This window comes from Venturia canescens, chromosome 1 (genome assembly GCF_019457755.1).
Source record: "Venturia canescens isolate UGA chromosome 1, ASM1945775v1, whole genome shotgun sequence".
In the NCBI taxonomy this organism is placed as follows: domain Eukaryota; kingdom Metazoa; phylum Arthropoda; class Insecta; order Hymenoptera; family Ichneumonidae; genus Venturia; species Venturia canescens.
In genome coordinates, this window is record NC_057421.1 from 11,907,827 (window position 1) to 11,924,787 (window position 16,961).

The 16,961-nt window shown below is 40.2% G+C and overlaps 1 protein-coding gene across 1 annotated transcript in view; it reads right to left on the reverse strand.

The window, feature by feature from the left end:
• The window catches only part of mub (poly(rC)-binding protein mub), a 140,103-nt gene extending 124,847 nt beyond the window's left edge, over window positions 1-15,256 (reverse strand). The window contains exon 1 of the mRNA XM_043431899.1: window positions 15,051-15,256. The gene's annotated coding sequence lies outside the window, so the exon portion shown is untranslated. The remainder of the gene's footprint in view (window positions 1-15,050) is intronic.
• Between the last annotated feature and the right edge of the window lie 1,705 nt (window positions 15,257-16,961).

The window sequence follows — 16,961 nt, forward strand, 5'->3', positions numbered from 1 at the left end:
TGGATCCAACGAAAAGCATTCTGTGTGAAGGCTTGTGGACTAAGACGGAAACGAAAAAAGGGGATACTTTGTGCAATTGCTATACCGATACTTCGCCAGACAGCTCTCAGACAGACGAACGAATTCTCCGAGGATCGTACACGTTTATTCATCCATGCTTCAACGACACGAAATAGAATTGACATTAAATACTCCAGTTTTAAAACTTCTTAAAAGCTCTTACAGGTCGTTTGATGGATTTTTAGAAAAAAAATTGTCAATGCTAATTCTCTCTAGTCGACGAATCCAATGCTTTCGAATATTTTTCTAGTAATTTGACTTTGTGAAAATTGTGATAAAATAGCTTCTGCATAAGGACAAACAAATGTGCTGGAAACACGGCGATCTATGGACCAGTTTTTGTGGGCCAGTGTGATTCATATTGGTAAGAGAATCTTCGGACGAACTCAACTTTCTACCATCAAATCTTCCTTTTTTTGCAACCTCTAAATAGTAAAAGTATATCGACGACGATGGGCAATATAAATTGAATTGACGATAGCACTTTTCTAGTTTACGTACTGTCAGATCCCTTTGTTTTTGTATCAAATTTTTGGAGAAACTGCAAAGCCTCAGTAAATAAAATGGAAATCTTTTGAGCTAAGGGTGAATAAATACTCGTCGTCCAATGGTCGATTCGTGCATGGCCTCTACCATAAAAATAAAAAAATTATATGAACGAATGAAAATTTGTATAAACTTCAATTTCAGTTGAATTTAATTTATTCACAGTTGAAAAACTTATTTGATTATTAGCTGAACTGCTCGATATCGAGGAAATTACGGCTCGTGCGTCAAAATTCCGACGGGACTCGTGATTTCTCGGAGTCCCGTAACCGAACGATTTTTCCACAAATTCTCGAGCGTCGAGCGCCCGAAAAAACTTCGCACACGAGCACTGACGTCGTGAAGCGGTGCTTCACGCCACATTCCACTGCGCACCAATTCGCGGCAAACAGTGCTTCAGCTCGGAATTTCGTTGAGCTCGAGCCTCCAACGATTTTTCCACTAGAAGCTCGAAAATTTAAAAATCCTCGAATCTCCTACATTCCCGGTGCTCCTATGCTAAATTTTTAGCATAAATACGGGGCTCTGGAACGAGAAACTCTCAGATTTAACTAGCACGTGAAACGTGGTAAGAAGTTCTCTTTTTAGTCTCTCTGTATGATAATAGTCGTAGTGTTGCGGCTATCAAAGTACACAGCTTCGTACGAACACTGCGCTCTTCTTGGATGCTGGAAAGACCTCGTACGAGGCTAGATATTTGAGGAAATCTGCCACCCAGCCGTTTGTTTTACATTCTTTAATTTCGCACCTCAAAATTCTTAATCGCATGACATATAATAACGTGTGTTTAAGGGGGGTCCTGCTTTAAAAAGACAAAAAAATCGAGTGTTTTCGGGAATGTTTTTAGGATGGACGGAAATAACTCACTATAGCGGACTTTTCGGTATAGTAAGGATATTTCAAGAGTACAAAAACATTTTTTTAACGTGAGAAATACTAATTCGTACATGGTTTATGTGCAAAGTCTGATTGTCGAAATTCCTCAACTGCGTACAATGTGGAGATTGTAATTATTGTCTGCAACAAAAATTCAAAATCCTTTTTCCATTTTCATATATTTTCCTTCGATATGAACCTAAAAAATCCTAAAAAACCTAAAAAATATGAAAAAATCCTAAAAAATTGCGAAATTCTATATTTTTAACGAGTTTGAAAAAAAACGCTTCTAAAGAAGAATAATATCACTTCGACGTGCTGTAAATATAGAATTTCGCAATTTTTTCGGGTTTTTTATAGATTCATATGGAAGGAAAATATATGAAAATGGGAAAAGAATTTGGAATTTTCATTGCAGAAAATAATTACGATTCCCACATTGTACGCAGCTGAGAAATTTCGACAATCAGACTTTGTGCATAAACCATGAACGAATTAGTGTTTCTCACATTATAACAATGTTTTTGTATACTTTTTAAATATCCTTGAAACAACACCGAAAGGTTCCCTATGGTGAGTTATCTCCGTCTATTAAAAAACATTTCCGAAAGCAATCGATTTTTTGACTTTCCAAAGCAGGACCCCCCTCAATTGTTTTGCTATTTTAATTTTTTCATAAATTCCATAAAAATGGCGTATCTAACCAAATAGTATTTTTTTTTCTCAGCACTCTCGTTGAGTAACGAGTAAGCCTTATCATTCTTGTAACTCACTCTTTCCCCTTAGAAAAAAATGTTGATTACAAAGCCCAAAGAAACTCGTCGCTCCCCCTCAAAGCTCCTAGACCCGCATATCAAGCGAGGAAAACATTATTTCCTGCCTTTCCCTCGTCCAATTGAGCCCGAGAACTTTAACGTTCAAATTTGGCCACTTTCCCTCTCATCTAAGAAAAAACCTGAGGCAAGAGAAATTTCGTGCAACGGCTAGACCCACCAACGTCTCTCTCACCACTTCATACCCCTCCACGACTGACCATCGATTGATCGCCACTCCTTACTCCGCGTAATCTTACATCTCCCCTTCCCAATCCGAATTAATCTTCGAGATCGTTCGGGACCAGAAACTCTTTCTGACGTTTACAGACGGGGGAAGTACAGAAACGCGTAAGAGACAGTGTTCAATTGAAGCATCTGGTTTCTATCCATTCCTCTGGAACAAGGTTTGAACGAGGTGGAACGAGGGCTTGACATTCCGACGAGTGATTTTGATAATATTGATCACTGCGTTCAAATTTTTATGTTAGCATATCCGTTTGTCTATATTCAATCACGAAATAAACTTTCTTAACCTGGGACAACGTCGAAAGTGTACACCGACCAGCTACTTTTACAATCGGCCATGAAAGTGGGAAAAAATTTTTAAGGTTCGGATCGAGGCCAAACACCGTCCATGTACAAAAGACCAGAAAAGGAAAGAAATTTTTTAAAAAATGAAGATTGAAGAAGTACCGAAAAATAATTAATTCTGAGAGAATTCCATTATATTTTAGGAAAAATATAAAAAATTAAAAGAATGAAAAAATAAAACGAGCATTGCGTCAGTTTTGAAGTACCTGCTTTGCCCCAGCCTCCCCTATATTCAGACGCCTTTCTTTAGTGCTGCATGAAATTCAAAGCTCCCATTCGCTGTTTTACGAAGGCAAATGAGGCTGGATTACTACCACGTCGAGTTCTGCATGTAACCAACTTTTTACAGCACGTACGACGGAAATAAAATTTTTTTTCTCGTCCATTTCATTTCTCTTTTCTACTCCGGTGTGTCGTGTCTAATACGAATTTCATACGCATTTCCATTTTTTTTTAGACACATCTCACAGGGAGCAGTAAATTCTATATTTTTTTTTATACCAATGACCCAGGCAAAAGATTAGCGTTGGCAAGATTTCGATCCGAAAACAAAATGTTTGAATAATCATATACATTGGTACAGAGATTTCAATATGATACGACGAGCAGTGACATTAAGGGCGTCGTTTCACAGAAAAAAATCCAGAACATGAGACATTCACCGGATAATATAAAACTACATGATTTTTTCATAAAAATTTTGATCGCAATGGAAAATAATGTGAAGATACAGAGGTCCATGAGAGCTCGTTGACGCTGGAAGGATGCTCGGTTCGAAAATGAGGGAAACAGCAGTTTGTAGAGACGGAGCTCTTACCCAATGTACATATTTATCGTACACATGTGTACGTAGAAAACGAAACAGTGTTTCCTCAGGAAGCGAGCGCAGAAGGTTGTTTTATCACGTTTAAACATGGTGTTGCGAAGCGATGGGCTTGGAGAAAGGAGCTTTGGAAAAGAAAAACGAGACGAACGCCGCCGTGAAGAAGGCGACAACGACGACACGTCCGCGACGAAATTATATCACCTTCTTGCGTCCGCGGTGAACGAAGGTTGGAAGAGCAAGTAGTAAAGTACACGGAGCAAATGTCTCTTGAAAAAAGAATAATAAGGTAAGAGGAAAACTGCTCCACTATCTCGTTATTAACCCAGTTGTGAGGGAGCGAGTGAAGAGCGGCGAACAACGTTCCGTAAGTTCCGTTAAACGTTTAAATGCGACGCAAGCTAGGAGGGTAACGACGAAATGAGAAATAAAATAAAAAACCAAAAAAATTATGTCAGAAAGAACAAAGTGAAGCCTTCCTCCATACGTTGGTGGACCTGGGAACGTCTTGTAAAGGAAGAATCGAAATAATGGTCCAGGTCGAATCCAAGATTCTGACCTGAAATTTTAATATGATGTAGATGAATATTTTACGCGACCTTTGGCACAATTTGGGCTAGATTGACCATCTGGTTATTTTGTAATTAATTTGCAAAGTCGAGCATTTTGAGGCACCGAATATACACGTCGTTTATGGAAAAAGATCGACCGGAAGTGTCACGAACACGCTTTTTCTCGCCCATGATCCTAGATTATTCATTAAAAAACCTATTTTTACAATAAGTGGGTCATTAAGAATTTGGTAAAAAATAGAAAAATCCTACCTCACCAGGTTTTTAACAAAATAATTTTACAAAAAAGTTTTGATTTCCGGTTGACAATCGTGAGAACGACGAAGTAGCATTTAAAAATGTGGCAGCGTCACAGCTAACAGATGATCCCGCCAGCGGTCGTAACGCAGCTTTACTTCAAACATCAATACAGGATATTACAATCGCAACGTTACCAAGTGTCCTTTATTTACAATTCTTACACGGAGAAAACTGTAGAATCGTTGACGATATATAATCTAATATGTAGAATACTGCAGAGTCGTTGACGACATAATTTTTTCAGTTTTCACGAATTACTGTACTACGAAATACTTATGTACCGGTAATTATGTTTTTTAAAATCGATAACACGAATATTCAACGTCGGTAAACGTAAATCAAGAACAACTATGAGTAAAATAATGTTAGGCTCTTTTTTGACTCCGAAGTCATGACCGATGTTCCTTAAAATAAAGTTTTATGTAATTCGTTGTATTCAATCGAAAAAAATGTTTGAATTATTACGTGAATTTGGCGAAATCGCTCACGCTGGTTTTTTCAAGTGAAAAGATTCATATCTTTTGTACTCATCGTTCAATCATCGAGTGTTTTAACCAAATTTCAAGTAAATACGTTGTTACACAAATCGCGATTGAGGGTACGGAAAATATGAAATAAAGTGTACAAATAAGAAAACGAACGAAATTGTTACGTTCCATGATTCGATCGAATGGCTGAAAAAATCGTTGACCAAAGCCTGCAGCTCTCAGCCAAAAGTAGTAAATCTAACCACAAATGCACGCAAAATATGCGGAGGCACGTATATTCCTATATTCAAACACACGAATCTGCGTATAAACATGTGCGTGTATTTACGTATGGATATAATGCACAATACGAAAAGGATCGATGTCTGAGCGAAGAATGAAGAGCTGGTATCGAAAATCCTTACAGTTGCCGCTGTCACTCTCGTTTTCGAATCGATCCCAAGCGTAATGCTCACAAGCCAAGCTATTCTTCATAAGGACACGTAGGTAGAAGCTCACGAGAGGAAAAAAGTAGAATGGCATCAGCGTGGGTGCAGCTTATGTATTTCTATGAAGCATGTGCAGCTCGGAATTCGTGTACTATATATACGCAGAAATACAATATACGCTGGGAACAAGCATTTTCAAAATGACACACAGTATTGCTGCACGAAGGGACGTTGGACAACAGAGAATTCGCTGGCTTTATCTGTTCCCCCTGGTATAACGGAATGACCGAGAGGTGAAACGGAATTTCGGTGTATAGTTTCGATATCGCCGAGGGAGATACCAGCATAATAGTTCACATAGTTTTTCATGATATATAATAGAGGAGGCAGTGGCTCGGGGCAGCTTCAAATATTTTCGAATGATTATAAAATTTGAGGGAATATTTGTAAAGTTAAATTTTCAATCAACAATTTTTATTTTCCTAGGCTTCTGTACAGTTCCTTTTCTGACAATTCGTCGTATCGACTTCCACGGTTTTTGCTAAATAATTATTGAAAATTGGTCTTCGTTGTCGTTTCGCGTCGCGATCTCCCAAAATAACTTCTCATCGTATTAATTTAGTAACGAAATTCGCTTCCCGAAGATTGTAATATTGACGAAAATTAAAGACTTTGTAGAATATCGGAATATTTGGTGTTCTTGTGAATTTTCTCAGAGTTACCCCGCGCCCTTTCACCTTTTTCTCAGTCGAGTCGCTTAGCGACTGGCACCCAAAGAATTAGATTCGAATAAAGAAATCGACGAAAGAAGAAGTTGAACTTTTGCGGCACTGGAAAAATCGGTCACAAATTTGGCAGTGGCTCGTGGCAGCTTCAAATATTTTCGAATGATTATAAAATTTGAGGGAATATTTGTAAAGTTAAATTTTCAACAATTTTTATTTTCCTAGGCTTCTGTACAGTCCCTTTTCTGACAATTTGTCGTATCGACTTCCGCGGTTTTTGCTGAATAATTGTTGAACGTTGGTCGGTGAACATCGGCCGATAAGTCCGAGGAGGAATGTTTGAAGAAACACGTTTCAACTCAAATTCCAGTCAACGAATTTGTTAGGTTCACGAATTGCCTGCTGAGGCCTTAGAAAAAGATTTCAAATCTTCCCCAACCCTCGTACGCCTCCCATATCGGACTCGGAAAATCTAAAACGAATAATGGAACATATGAGAAGCTAAAAAAAAAGTTCTTACCAGTCGGCGATCGATTGACGGGCCGGTGCGTCGCTAAGCGATCACTCATTCACTGGCTTTGCCCGAGGCCGGCTTAACTCGGGAACCGCTCAAGCAGAACGCGCCGACAGCGTACTCTTTATTGTGCATTATTACCAACACTTTGAACCCCAATTATTGCGAACGAGGAATAATTGTTACTCCGTGACCCGAACGATAACGATTTTGCTAATTTCGTTCACGAATATAACGGCGTTCTTTAGTCTCATCTAACTCGGTAAGATTAACGAGATAAGTTTTATCACGTAATTATGCAATTATTCAGGTTCTCCGACGGATGATTTGTAGCGCGAGCAGCAACAATAATCGGGGCACCCAGAAATTCCGTAATGAACCGGTTCAAGAATAATGAATTTTACTCTGTTAAACATAATTCTGGATACACGACGCGCGATCAAATGTTCCAAATGCTTGTTCCATGCTCCTGAAAAAGCCATGATTGATACTGCTCGCTGTCGCAGGATGTTCAACGTTTGGTAACATTAGCAGCGCGGACTTTCAAACAGAAAACGGACTCGGTATAGCGTCGCTTCCCAACTGCTCCCAACTGCAATGCATCTTCGGCTCTCTTCCTCCATTTTCCTTTCCAAGCCTCTCTCTCTCCGCCAGGTCTTCTTTCCAGTATTTCGCTCTATCAAAACTTATGCAGCACATAGTCGCATCCGAGTTCGGTCGAGTCGCGCGCGCGGGCCGAGTGAAATGCGGCGCATCCTCTCACGTTGAAGCACTCTATTCAATTACACCGGGGACTCCTGGTTGAATCCCGATTTCAACATGGAACTTTATGCACCATTCGTTGCGCCCATCCACCGAGTGTTCCATTTTTCCAAAGGTTATTTCGCCGTTTGTTACATCGAGAATCCGCTTCAACGCTTGTGACGAGATTATTCGAAAAACTCGATAATCCAATCGGTTCTTCGAGAGCGTAATCAAAAACTATAATAATAACTTATTTCGCTGGAACAATAAGGAAGCTCTAACAAGGGAACCCATCAAAAGGTCAGCGAACACGCAATCCGTTTTATAAAACTGTTAAGCGGGTCGCGCCGTGTGGAAGCCGGATTTTGTGGGGTTTTTTCGCGACTTTTTTATGGCGAGGAAAAAACATGGACTTTTGAAATTTGAAGGGGTGGTTTATTGGTATTTCAACTCGGTGACAGAATTTTTAAACTCCGACATTTCGGGTAGATTCGGTGTAAAATTACTCCACGGGGGCCCACGTGTTTCTCCGTCGTCTGCACGATTCCGGGAAATTGGTTAATCCGAGATGAAAAAACGAAAGAGCGTTTTGATTTGTAAAGCAGTGGCTACAGCCTGAACTAAAATCACACAGAAATATGAAAAATCGAAGGATTTTCGTGCTTTGGAAGACAAAAGTTTAGTTTTCAAAGATACGTGTTCAAAAAATCTAGCTGCCCCACGCGGTGACCTCCTTAAGATCAATCGCTGACTGAGAGTCCCGTCGAGACCGCTGGTAGAATGTGAAACTTCCCAGGAGCAACGATTCCGCCATTAACGATGCAGAAATAAATATTGAATCTTTCTAAACACCGAACTAATTGCTTTTTCATAGCTGGGCGAACGCTCATGAAAAAGCTGCAGCGAATAAAAGAACTTTAGTCCCGCGGCGCAAAGAGAAAGAAAAAAATGAAAATGGAAAACAAGAAAACGGGAAAAGATGCAAATTTTTGTCTGATTCGTCGTCAGCAGGCTTTCACGGACCTCGTCGAGTGATCTCTGAATGAATATTTAAGCTCTTCTCATTGGCGAAACGCTACCATCCATCTCGATTACAAAGCCGTATATAACGAATGTTTTTTCCCCTAACTCTCGCAGCAACTTTCCTTTGTGTCTCCATCCGCTATCAATAGCTCCGCACGACTGATAGTATATAAACTGCACACCTACTTCGCCCCGCTCTGCTCCGACCTTTCTCTCCGACCCTCTGTTTTTTTAGTATCGCCGTTGCGTTCGGTCAAATGCGACGTTTTACGATCGAAGCTTATCAAAAGTTGGCGCGTCCGCTGAAGCGGATAGCCAGTTGGTCCGACCAATTTCAAATTCATTCACTGAGTCATTCGATGCAACGTAACCGGTATTTGTCCTGCACGTATTACACGTGCAACCGTCCTCGCCATCGTTATCGTAGCGTCCTCAAGTTCGCCAACCAAATTTTCCCTTCAAACTCAGTTCGCGAGCATGGAACACTTTTGTTGTGTGAGAAACTTCTCGAGAATAGATGCCAGCCTCTGGCTCTGGGGCTGTTCTATATTTTACGTTCTCCACCGCACACACCGCGTCGCTCGACGATGCTTTACACCGAGAGCTCAACCACGATGTTATTTCTTTACAGCTCACTCCTGTACAACGTCGCGTGCGTCATGTAAATACAATACGTAAAGACGCGTACCTACCGAATTTCCAAATCCATTATACACATGTGCATAACACCTCATGCGGAACTACAAAACGTATGGAGTGTGCAACCAACTTGTGATTATTGATAACTGCGCATAATCGTGCAGCCAGAAACGACCGTGAATCGCGTATGACTGGAATATATTGTAAGCGTCGTTCGAGTAAACGAGAAAACTTTGGAACAGAACGAATGCTTTGGAGAACAGAAAATTACGAGGATTCTTGTTACGAGCTGATTTAACGAAGAGTGGCAGAGGTTAGACTGCAAAAAAGGTCGGGAAGGTTCATCGCATCGTTTTTCTGAGAAACGGTAAAGCTTCGAGGCCGCTTTATTCGATTGCCGGAGAAAGTTTTGGAGGTGTGCCGGCTAAAATAATGAAAGAACTACCACGATTCATAAATTCTTGTATTTTTTCAAGAATTTGAAGATTTTTGCAATGGAAATGATTAAATGAACGTGCTGATTACCTATTGGATGACCATTAACCAAGCTCTTTGTGGTCGAGGAAAGTGAAAGTTGATCTGTCATCGTCACTATTCGCCATTGCTCGATGCTCCGTCGTGGTGTGCAAAATAAAACTCAAATTCGAGGGAATTTAAAAAATGGACTTTTTCTCGGCTGAGGATCGGGTTGAAAGTGAGGGACAGCGAAAGGGAACGGAAGGTCGGAGTAAGAGAGGGATATGACGCGCGGCATCACGTGGGGGGTATTGATCGTCCAGGATGGTGGTGAGTAAAAGCGAGGATGAGAGAGAGAGAGAGAGAAAACGTGCGAAAGATTGCAAACAGCAGCATCCGAACGAGAGCCATTTCAGGCGGACCTGGGATATTACATATTGAGCCATCATCACTCGTCTCGTTTTCCTCGCATCGTCGATGCAGCTCTCAAGAGTACCCGCGAAATCATTATTCCGTACGGAGTAGAGTCGAATCTTGTAACTCGAATTCAAAGGGTCGAAGCATCCGCGTTTCGTCGAATCTCGAGAACACGTTGATTCTACTCCAAACGAACGATCCTCGGGCACGATAGATTAAACGATAGGAAACAGGACAAACGAAGAAAACGAAAAAAAATGTAAAAGCCGCTGAACCCTGGGTCATGAACCCGACAGGCTTTAGGCAAAGCCGGCAAAATATCGGTTCATTTAAGTTCGTAGCAGCGGGGCGAGCTTCATTAAAAATAGAAATTTCCTCGAAAGCTAATCGAATAAAAAATTAATAAGCGCCGTAACAGAATGGATAGAGAGAAGTGACAGAGAAAAAGACAGCCAGGCAAAAAAGCAAAAGCTATGAAACGATAAGGATCGAAGAGGCCAAAACGGATTGAATTTTCATTCGACTCTGCTTATTCATACCGAAATCAAAGTAAAAAGCATACCAGTATAACCCGAAAGCTCGCAGTGTGTTCAATACTCTTAACACTGCGATTACGCAATTTTTCATAACTCCAATATCCCTTTAACTCCGAATAATGATTAACTCCGACACTGACAAACGGAACTGATTTGAAAAACGAAACTATAAAAATGAGAAAGAGAGATAATGAATTATCGATGAAAATCGTGTAAAACTAGTTCCACGAGTATTATTACGAGAGATCAAATTTAAAAGCTGAAAAGGATAGTAATGGAGGAATTACGGAGTCACGGTTGGAGCTTTGTAGAGAGCAATCATAAAGCTCGATATACATATATTATGGAGTTGGTCGATACCGCGGTTACTTTCCCAGCTAATTCGACAATCGGATTCAACAAAGATTGGATCACTTTCCTCCACTCGAGCAGCATTTCCACGAGACTCCACGATTTCTTATTATTGATTTCATTATTCTTCATCGCGATAACGCCATTTTTCTTTGCATTTTTTCTTTTCTTCGATCCTTCCCATTTTTTCTTCTCTCCATCGGCTTTGATTTTTTACCTTTTTCTACAAATGAATTATAACTCGCGAGCTCTCGTGCTCGATCCGTCGTTGAGCGACAGAGCGACAGAGTCGAGAGCAATATTTTATAATCGAATGGGAAAAAGTGAATAAAAGGGGAAAAAGACTACGGTGAACCACTCAAGAGGGATATTGAATGGTTAATCGGTAGACGGGACGAAATGATTAGAGTCTCGTGCGAATATATCGGTACATACTTTTTCACCCCTTCTCCGCCTCTTTCTCTCTTTTAGTTTCTCTTTGTATGCGTTTTACTCTTCGTGCATGACTCGACGACGGCAAGCTCTCTAAATAGTAAATACCATTGCTGCGGCGTCACTGATGCGACGACGATCCATTTATTCTTAGAGTATCGCAAAGCGCCCCCTCCCCCCCTCCCCTCCCTCTCTGCCGCCGCCATCTCCTTTATCTCGCTCTTTCCCTCTTTCCCTGTATCTTTCTTCCTCTTTCGGTTGATCATCTCTAATACCTGCGGATCCCTTTGAATAAAATTACTATTCCTACTCTTCAAAGGCCACAAAGGAAGCGGTTTTACCGGTGGAAAAAAAGAATATGCCATAAACGCCCGCCGGGTTTTGCCGCAAACGAGGACCAATCGGGGATTGAAAATAAACATAAATTCAGGACATAAAACTGAACGTTTATACTTAATAATCGTCAATGCAATCGTGCGTAGAACGAAAAGAAAGGAGGAAAAATAATTGACAAGTTTTCACAATTATTGAGGCTGTTGCTGAACCTTTTTAAATAAGGGAAAACACGAAACTCCCATGCTTATGCACACGGTGACGTCAGCAATGTCAACGCACGGTTTTTCTTCAAACATCAAGCCTCCCCATGACAAACAGTCAGTAGAATGTTAAACCACAACAAAATGATAAATTACTATGAATAACGAGCTATGAATTCCATACGAACAAACTGAACAAAATTCTGGCAGAATGCATCAGAAATGCTGCAATAAAATTCGAGACAATTGTGTGTACTCTCCCCGAAAAGTAGCTCTGAAAATCACTTGCTCAAAACTAATTATCTGCAAAATGTTTCAAGCACTGACACTCGACTGCAAATTAAGTCTCAACTTCATAAAATCATTCAATTAATCAAGTTCGTGAAAGCAGTAATCGCCGAAAAATGTACTTTTCTCAAATCACGATCACGCAGGTTAAGGGGATGGAGCAGTCGGTATATCGCAACCGCGTGAGTGCGAGAAAGATAGCTGCAAATTTCGAAATCGAAATTCTTTGAGACAGTTTGACCGATTAAAAAAAGGCTCTGTCAGCCGATTTTTGCCATCGTCCTGCGTAGCCTGACTGAGTCTTTTTTAATCGGTCAAACTGTCTCAAAGAATTTCGATCTCGAAAATTCCAAGTGAGGTTAGTCGACTGATCCATACTCTTAAGGTATTCCTTTCACGAACCCAAATATTCTACAAATAACTGATTTTAGATAACAGTAAAGTAAAAGTGCAAGCGAATAGGCTGGCGAAATTTCAGGTCAGGTTATCGAACAATTAATAAAGAATTACAACTTGAAAAATCGTTAAATTTTGTACGTTAGCTTATGGAAATTCCATCATCACCAAATTTCCGATCAATAATTCATATAAAAAATAATTCTAAATTCCTGATACAAACTGTCTCACAGATAAAATCCATAGCGACGATAGAAATAGAAGCTTACCGAAAGCTTAAAAGAGATATTAACGATAGAAGTTGGAAAAATTGCAGAAGCAGAAACTTTTTCTACATAACCACCGACTTCTCAGAGGTTAGAAATCCAGCGCAAATTTCGAGTACCACAATTCGTGTCACCAAAAAATACGGTCATGCGAAAGGACCTTAAGGTGATGGAGCAGTCGCTATCTCGCCACCGTGAGTGCGAGAGAGATAGCTGCAATTTTCGAAATTGAATATGTTCGACACGGTTTGATCAATAAAAAAAAGCCCCTGTCAGTATTTTTGCCATCTTTCCGCGTCCGCTGACAGAGCCTTTTTTTGATTAGTCAAACGACAGCGGAGAATTTTCATTTCGAAAATTCGAGGTGAGGTTAATCGACTAATCCATGCTCTTAAGGTAACTCCTGTACTGCATGCTAGTCAAATGAGTGCTAAATTTTAAAAACGCTTTTAGACCAAGTTTAACGTACCGATTAAATGTATTGTTAGTGGATTTGTATTATAGCATATCTTATTAAGATGTAAAAATATTAAAAAACGCTAGTTTTGCAAAACCATCAATTGATAAATGCAAATTCCCACGCTGACACATTTTCACTGGTATTTTTCAAAAAATTATCTGCGTTTTTTCATCGATTTTATTGCAACAAGTCTCATTTTGTTTGGTCCTCTATGAATCCACCATGTAGTTGTTTTTTTAACTTGATCGTTTCACTGTTGCAGCTAATTGTTCATTAAGTGAAAAATCTTTTTCATTCGTAATTTCTCTCAGGAATGAGTTTAAAGGAAAATCTACGTGGTGAATTCGTAAAGGATCAGTTGAGGAACAAAATGAGACTTGGTGCAATAAAATCGGTTAAAAAATAGAGACGATTCTTTGAAAAATACCTGTGAAAATGTGTCATCATGAAAATTTGCATCTATCAGTTGATAATTTTGCAAAACTATCATTTTAAATATATTTTCACGTTAATAAAATATGCTTGAATAGACATCTACTAGCAATAAGTTTAATCGGTACGTTGAACTTGGTCTAAAAGCGTTTTGAAAATTTAGCACTCATTTGACTAGCATGCACTACAGGAGTTACCTTAATACAACGACAGTGGCTCATCCTAAATATTCGACAATCTTACAATCTCACAACTCTTCACAAATACCCCTCAATTATTGTAATAAAATGTAGTAAGCATGAATTTATTTCATGAGAGAGAAAACGACATGCAAATCTGTATTATTTAGTATAATAGCACAGGAAGAGATGTGACGAAATGAATGTTTCGTGATGACCAAAACACGAAATACAGGAGAACAGCGATATATGCACATAAATGAAGCTGTTGATTTGGGACGTTCGGAGGCATCCAGGGACGATTATCTGCAGTGGTTTCATCGGATATTGCATGGACGCGATCCTCTTCCCTCGATATAGCACGCATGCATTTGCGTATATGTATATATGAGCGCGTGTACACAGTAGACTATAAATACATGAATATACTGGCATATTATGTACTATCAAAAATACACACCCACGCCAATGTTCATATATATTCACGTATACATACGTGCATGTGCATTGCTCAATGTGTACTTTACGCACGTGCTTAGGAACACGACGATCGTCCGTCGGCCCGTAGCTGGCTGAGCTGTTGGTCAAATCCCCTAATTGATCAATTACCGATCTAATCGTTCTCATAAGATACGAAGAAAAATTTATTTCAATTCGGAGTTTAAGGAGGGAATGAAAATGGGATATTTACGAAATTGAGGATATTGTCATTTTGATATTTTTTGGGGGAACTGGAGCAATGGCTGGATACGAAACCTTGGAATGGTGCAGGTTTTTTTTATGATTACTTCTTTCTTCTTTCTTTTCATTTGAGGACGGTTGTAGATGTTTTAATAGATGTTGAAATTCGCGAAAGGTTTTCGAAAATTATTGCAAGATTATTGCAATTGAAAACGCGTTATTAGGAAATCTTCGAGCCCTTCGACTCGCTGCTCATAAAATATTGAATTTTGTGATTTATCATTCGAGCCATCGATTCATAAAGCTGACTCGCAACACTCGCTTTGCTCACCCGACGGACCAAAATGTCACGTGAAAACACACAGTCCACCGATTCGTACACAACTACTATGGATGCAAATCCGTCGATCTTCGTTTAGTAAAATGAATAAAAAAATCGTGTCAAAAGAGAAAATTCAAAAAATCATTGAACTCACCCCCTCAGGCCAAAAGTCCTCTTTGCAAGCTCCAGCTTGAGGCTTCTGCGACAATCGTGGCTGGAATATCTCCAATCTCCTGGTCACTGGTCACTTTTATTTATTCGCGTTCGATCTGGATGAACCACAAGAAACGGTGAGAAAAATGCACTTTTCAATAACTTTTCGAGTAATTGTTGCGAGCCCGACACTTGTTTTTTTCAGTACGTGCACATGGAAAATTCAAACGACGCGATAAAATGGAATCGATAGTAAAAAATAGTGAAAAAGCAAAAAGTGCTACCGAGTGAACGTGACGTCGGGGCAAAGAAGGATATTAAGGGGGTGCGATGATCGGGACAGGGGCTGGAATAATTGTGATTCCACTGTCGTACAATTATCGCGTGATTTTTCGACGACGAGAATGTACCGTAACAAATGTGACGAGTTTCTCAGATACTGCGAGGCTTTTAGGTACAACAATGTGCGCGCGAGAACGGCGAACAATCATTGAATCGAGCAAAAGTCGAGGCCCTCTAGCGAACGCGTTCTCAATTTCGCGGAGCACGCGAAGTGGAAGAAGAGAAAAGAGAGAATGAGAGGAAGAGAGAAATCAAATGGAAGAAAGAAGTGCGAATGAGGAACACGCAGTGGCAAGTGTGTGAGGTTACAATTTAAGCACGGCCTCGAGAGAGCGCGTTTGTGGAGGTATAGAAACGAGCGATAAAACTCAAAAGGTAAAGACAAAAACTAACAAAAAATGACGAGATTGATGAGGAAAAGGGAGAGAGAGAGAGAGAGAGAGAGAGAGAAGGCGGCCAGAATTCGCTAAGACGATAAAGTGACGGGAAGCTGGGCCGTCAAAGTTTTCCTGTCCCTCACACCGGCCCCTTTCGATTCTCTCCCTCGTGTCTAAGTTTAGAGAATACTCGAAAGAGAGAGGGAAATAAGAAAAAGAAGAAGGCTAAGAAGAAGGAGAGAGAGAGAGAGAGAGATTTTGCCGCTACAGAGTCTCCTCGAGATATTGCACGCTACAGCGCAAGCCTTGAGTGACGTTCGGACTAAGTCAAGAAGAAAGCGATCCGACTTGAAAAAAAAGGAATGAAAGAGCAAAGACAATACGCGTAGAGAGTGAAAAGCCTTCGCGGTTGCAGCAGCTCGGATGTTCTCGGAGCGCGTGCCATCCGCGTATTGACACTTGCATCCATGTACATGTGTCGCTTATACGACAAGATACGAGTGACGAAGACTCTCGGAAAAGAGGGTTATTTCATACCGAGCCGTGACCGGATAAACGTGAAAAAAGCAAGCACCAAAGAAGAAATAAAACCCCGAGGACGCCAGGCTGAGAAACGATTATTTTGGATCTTAACGCCGCAGACAACGAGGCAGGGCTCCGAAGAAGGAACCAAAAAAAATTGTAAACGCTCTGCCAAAGTTTAAAGGCACCAATAGCGAAGCTGAGAATCAGCTTCTTCGGGCTACTCTTCGACCAATCGTGAGTCGAGTTCTCTAATTACTGTCTTACATCGCACTAATACGCGCTGACGAAGAATGAAACGATACGTTGCTTCAACCTTCTCTACTTAAACAGTATTTTAAATAGCACCAAAATTCCTTCGCAGTTTTAACAGCTGTGTATGTACAAACCGCACATTCATACTTGCGGAGGCACAAGAAGTTGAACACATCGAATACAAATGTATGCGCAAATGTTTATATTCGTTGATGCAAACTCTCGCACACAGAGAGACTTTACTATGAATATTTGGGATAAATACATTTCGCTATGTTGTGTAGGAGCGCTGGTCTGTGTCGCTGTTCTATTACATGTCATCAAAACACACAGTAATAATTTTGATGCTGAGAGCACTTCTCTCAAATTTTACTATGTAGGAGAGACGAAATTTAGGTCTGTGACATTCTTACGTC